This window comes from Cryptomeria japonica, chromosome 1, assembly GCF_030272615.1.
Source record: "Cryptomeria japonica chromosome 1, Sugi_1.0, whole genome shotgun sequence".
Taxonomy (NCBI): Eukaryota; Viridiplantae; Streptophyta; class Pinopsida; order Cupressales; family Cupressaceae; genus Cryptomeria; species Cryptomeria japonica.
In genome coordinates, this window is record NC_081405.1 from 243,846,303 (window position 1) to 243,852,773 (window position 6,471).

Below are 6,471 nucleotides of genomic sequence, written 5' to 3' on the forward strand. Positions count from 1 at the left end.
AACTCACTCCAACATGGATCAAAGAAGGCCTAATAGTGGAGGCAATAGAGGACCACATATGGTACCTGAATCACCATCATATTTGTTTCAAAAACCAGAGGTCCCACATACACATGGTCAAGCATATGATACTCACCTTTGCAGACCATTATGGAAGTCTTATGTAGAGAAATATGCTCAATCACATATCAATGCTAAGGATCAACCACCAAAGCAATTGGATATTCAAAGGCATGCTCAAAATTTGGACACAAGGAAACCCCGTGTCAAATTTGGGGGTAACACATTAGAACATGACATGCCTGTAGAGTATGGTATACATGGACAAAATAGATATGGTGTTCCTCAACATGAATCTATACCAAGTGGTCCATATACGCAGCATCACTATAGACCTCCTCCATATGAACATGTGTATGATCAATATCATCCATATATGCAACATGCTCCTCCTCCAATTGGTGCCTCAAGCATGGGGTATGGTCCAAGAAGTCGATCTCCACCTGAGAGCAATTTGGAGCAACAAATCAGGGACTTACAAAAGAAAATGGAGGACATAAATACACCAAAGCCAACATACACAATGAGAGACATATGTCCTTATCCATTTGACAAGAGCATTCCAATGCCTCCTTTTCCTACACACTTTGTGACAGCTAAATTTGATAAGTATAGAGGAAAAGGGGATCCTAAGGCACACATAAGATAGTTTTTCAAAACTTGCATTGAGGTAGTAGCAAAAGAGACATATTTGATGAGATTGTTCCCACAAAGCCTACGTGATCAAGCTATGGAATGGTTCTCCCAACTCCCACCTGGTATTAAGTCATGGGGTGACTTAGCAGAGACATTTATTCAACATTTCTCCTACAATATAGAGACAGACATATCAGTCACCACTTTGTGCAACACCAAACAAAAAGAGGGAGATTCTTTTGCATCATTTTTACAAAGATGGAGGAATCTAGCTAGCAGATGCTCTTGTGAAATTCCACAAAAACAAATGGTAGAAATGTTCACCCAGAATGTTAACAAAGACAGGCTATGATCTAAGGAAAGCTTGTTTGTCCACCTTCAAGGACGTCATTGAAAAAGGCTTAGCAACAGAGAAGGTCCTAATTGAACAAGGAGTCATTAAGATATTCAAGGAAAACAAAGATGACTTTAAAGGAAAAGATAAGCCAATATTTTGGAATAAAAACAAGAACGCAGTCAATGATGGTGTTGTTGATGCCAATATAGTGCGACCCAAATTTGTTTTTTCTAGATCAAGTTCTACAAACAATCAAGTGAATACTCAAACAACTTCCAGATCATGAAGGAAGTACACCCCATTGGGAGAACCACTTGAGTCAGTCTTCAAAAAGCTTGTGGCAAACAAAGTAATCACAGTTCCAGATTTTCCTCCATATGAACCAAAGGTTAAACCAAATTGGTGGAATGATGATGAATATTGTGAATTTCATAAGAGCAAGGGACATAAAATAGGAAATTGTCATCGACTAAAGAACATCATACAAGATCTCATTGATAGAGGTGACATTGAGATTGAGGGACACTCATCTAATCAAGAACATGAGATGTTTAAGGAACCATTCCCAAAACATGACAAAGGAAAAGCTAAAGTCACAGATGATCAAACCAACTATACCAGAGCATCCTACAACTATGATTCAACTATCAATCACATCTCGATGGACAATTATGTCTCTACCATTATCATCAAGGACAAAAACCCTAAGAATTATACCCAGAGACCCAAGATTGTCTTAAAAGGCGTTGAATCTTCTTCCGAACCTACCTCTGAATGTCATGTTACAACCCGTCGAGGTAAAATCACTTTGCAAGGTGCTCTAGCCAAGAACACCGCTTCCTCATCAACCAAACCTGAGTATGACCTTGTAGAACAATTAGGGAAGACACCTGCGCTCATTTCCATCCTTGAGCTATTACGCATATCCCCCGCACATAAAGCTATTCTTGACAAAATCTTGAGAGACACCGTCGTTCCTACTAATCTAAACATGGACCAGTTTCAAGCCATGGTGGGATACCTTTCCATTCCACATTCCCTTACATTTACAGAATCCAATGACACCTCCGTAAGTCAGCCACATAATGCACCATTACACATTGAAGCCTTCCTACACAAGCATCGAATAAAATGAGTCCTGATAGATGGAGGAGAAGGTCTAAACATTTGTACATTGAGCACAATTAAACAATTGGGATATTCTGATAAAGCTGTGAATTCTACAAACAAAATTACTATCAAAGCATATGATGATGAAGAGCGTTCATCCAAAGGCATAGTCACCTTGCCTCTCAGAGTTGGACCAGTTACAAAGGATGTGGTTTTTCAAGTCGTAGACCTGGATCTCACATACAACATATTGCTAGGATGTCCATGGATTCATGAAATGAGAGTAGTCCCATCTACATATCATCGATGTATCAAGTTTCCTCACAATGGAGTTGAAGTGACTATCGAAGCGGATCCAAATCCATTCATATATTGCAACAATCTGCAACCTCAATTAGAAATAATAATCCCAGTCAATCGAGAAGCTATTCCTTCATTATCATATGTGGATCCAGAATCCTTGAAACCTTCTACATCAAAGCAAGCAGAGCTCAAAGAAAAATTCAAGATTAAAGATCTGGGATGTGGTGAGTATATCTTTCATGTTGATCAACTCCCACTATCTCCTAAGACATTCAGTCAACATGAACAACCCACAAACAATTTTCAATGCCAAGGAATTGGGTGTGAACCACCTAGTGTTGTGGCTACTAAGTCTGAATGCAAATCTCCTCTAGTGGTGCAAGCATCTCTTGATATCAATAGTCCTAAGAGTGGTTCCTGCGAAGAATTTATTGAGCATATCACCAAACCTCTTGAGAACTCACATAGCTTTACCATATCATCCACTCATTCCATCTCCACTCCTCTCCCAAACTTGGATCAACAAGAATCACAAAAGCCCATAGTCATTGGGGATCAAGACTCAAGCTTTGAAAAGAAAAATTTAAAAGTCAAAAATAAAGAAAAGTCCTTTAGTCCATATCAAAATCAAAAGTTATTGGACTCTACAAAAATTGAAGTCAAGGATAAAAATCCTATAAAGCAAAAAGAGAAAGAGTTGATCTCCCCTAATATCAAAATAACTGGGGGCAAAAGTTCTAAAATTTCAAGTCAAAAAGCATACTTGTTGATCCTAAGTCTCCATCATGCTATCATACTTTCACTTCTTTTCACAATCATAAGCCTTCATAACTCATCCACTTGTTCCACACATTCATCCCCTTTTGGTGATATATCATGGACCTTTAATGGAGCTTCCTCGAAGGACTTTGTTATCAGGGATGCCCAAACTTCTTTAGGTGACATGCATACGGGCCTGTGTAGTCCACACACTAGTAATTTTATCTTAGTTTCTTCATCAAGGAAGATCGACACTCGAGCTACACATCATTCAGTCAAGGAACAATGAATGAGTCGCAGCTACAATCAGAAGGTCAAGCCTCACACCTTTGAGGTAGGTGACTTGGTTCTCAGAGAAAACCCCAAAAATCAGCAAGACAGAGAGAAGAAGGGCAAGTTTGAACCAAATTGGCTTGGTCCTTACATCATTATAGCAACGTATGGATCTAGGGCATATCAGCTCTGAACTATAGAAGGTGAACCTTTGGAGGATCCTATCAACAACATGCAACTTCGCAGGTTCTACACATAACTCTTTGGAATATCCTAATTCAAAAAATACAAAAAAATCAAAAATTTCAAAAATACAAAAAAATCAAAAATTTCAAAAATACAAAAAAAATCAAAAAATTCAAAAATACAAAAAAAATTATAAAACAAAAAAAAATCATTACTTGGTGAAAACCTGGCAAACAGGCACCTTGTGACACAAAAAAACATTGAAAAATTGAAAAAAGTAAGAAAAACATTTCGTCCAACGGTGAAAACCACTTCGGTGGCGCCTTGGGCAAGTACCATGGTGAAAATTGGGTCACCAGCACCATGCGTAGAGACATTGCTCCTCCCTCCTTTAGGATTCACTTTCATCCTTCACTTTGCACACACTCACAACCTATTCATTCATAATAAACTTACCCATTCCCATCATGGCTTGTTATTGATCTACCCAAGATTGGTTAGCCATTCATAATAAACCTCCCTTTTCACTCCCTTTCCATCCATAATAAATCAGACCCTATCTGTGGCTAAGGAAAATCCTACATCTAGTGATGGGTGTGGAACTAAGAACATCACATGTTTCAAGGAGTACAGTTTCTTACAGCTTTCTTCAGTCTATCCGCGCACAATCCATAATAAAGCAGCATCTGCATTGCCAATCCACAATAAAGTTCCATCTTCTTCGCAATAAAGTATTAGTTTCATGGATTGAGTTAGTTTCAGATGACACAACAGCAACAATGGGCTTCAACAAATCAAATCTTTCAGCATACTCAGACAACATATGGTTCAGTGCTATCTATCCTTTCTGTGAAAGTAAACATTGTGACCACAATCAAATAAGACTTATACAAGTGACAAGAGACACTAAACTTGAGGACTACAGTGGATGTTGGTGTCAAGTCTTGGTTTTCTTTTGATTTTATCTTTCTGGTGACATGTCTTTTAGCTTTTCCAGGATGTCTCTGACCTGAGATTCTATCTCCAGGATGTCTTTGACTAGAAAGGCGAGGATGGGGTATCGTCACCTATTTGTATTTGCTGTCTGTGGATTGTCTCTTAGTAATGCTATGACTTGTCCAAGGATATGAGGACACTGTGAGTCTAGTATGAACTGGGGCATTCCTTGTTTGTGACTGTCTTATCTCCATGCAAATAGGCACAATGACTTTCTGGGTCGAACATATGCCTTGATTGTCTTAACCTACTTGCCATAATAAAGCTCAATGATGATAACGCACAAGAAGCTCTTTTCAATTTCATATCTTCTGTCTTCCATCCCCCTTTCTTGATTGACTTCCATCATCCTTCTCGAGTCCGTGTAGCCTGCTATCACATGATTGAGTATAATGACACACCAAAAACATTTGCATTTCATGTAGTTGCACCTGCATTACCACATATAAGCATTTCATACATACATATAGATATCACAACTGCATCACATCCTGCACACAACACCTGTTAGCACAATTGACATTTGCATTATCATATTCATCTACATTACATACATTCACATTTGCATCATGCATACACATATAAAACATAAATGAACAAAAAATATATTGCATTGCATCATATACATATTTGCATCCATATCATAACCATCACATAGAAACATACATCATGAAACATCTCATCACATAGGTACACATGCATATAGCTGCCGCAAAGATGAATCATCTCATATATATATTAAGTGTCATGATACAATGATGTCAAAAATCATATGGCTATAATCACCTGAAGGTGTCTACATCATCATATAAAAATGGTACAATACTGATATATAGGGAGCCCTCTATGGCTATGATGAACTCCCTCCCTCGGAGCCACCTGGCCTCGACAGGAATCTGAGCCCCCGAAGGACCTACCCAGGATCATCCCTCCTGTCCCCTCTATCTGGTGGTGGTGGAGGACCCATAACCCCACCACTAGATGCCTGTCTCCTCCGGCTCTCTCCCATAGCTGTCATTGTCCGCGATGGTCTATGGAAGCTCCTCGCCCACTGATCAGCTGGCACCACACCATAATAGAGATCTCGCTAGTAATCGATCTCCTCCCCTGCCCCCAGGACATAGGCATATACAGCCCCTGTGTCCTCTGTCGCCTGCCTCCTAGCCCTCAGCGCTATCTCAACCTCTATGTAGCGCTGAATGGCCTGATCCCGCTCCCGCTCAGTATCTCTGAGCCACCTCCTGAGCCTATCCCTCTCCCTCTCCAGCTCCTAGATCTCATCTACCTGTCCCTGGCAGATCTCCCTCAGCTCCGTCAGCTCATCCTCCTCTGCCTCAGCCCCCTGTGGCTCCCCCTGTATAGGTACCTACCCCTGTGCCTATGCCTGTACTTGTACCTATCCCTATATCTATACCTATCCCTGTCCTTGTACCTACACCTATCTGGGACCCTGTGCTGCTGGCACCTATAGCGGTAATCCATCGCGACCCCTCACCACCCAAGCCTGCCTGTCCTCTCCACCCTCCCTCTGCGGTGCCACCCTCCTCTCTCCAACTGCCCCCCTCCTCCTTCATCAGCCTCTACCCCCATCATCTCCATCATCATCACCATCCCCACCACCATCTCCATCTAGTAGCTCTCCTGGATCCGTCAGGCGTGGGAATGGATGCTCGGCCCAATATGTTGTGTACTCGGCATCCATGTCAGCATCCTCGATCTCTGGCCACATGTCCCAGGGTAGGGGCATCATCTCTATGAGTTATGTAACAGCCTGATCATATGACAATAGGGGCCCAAACTGCGCCTGATCT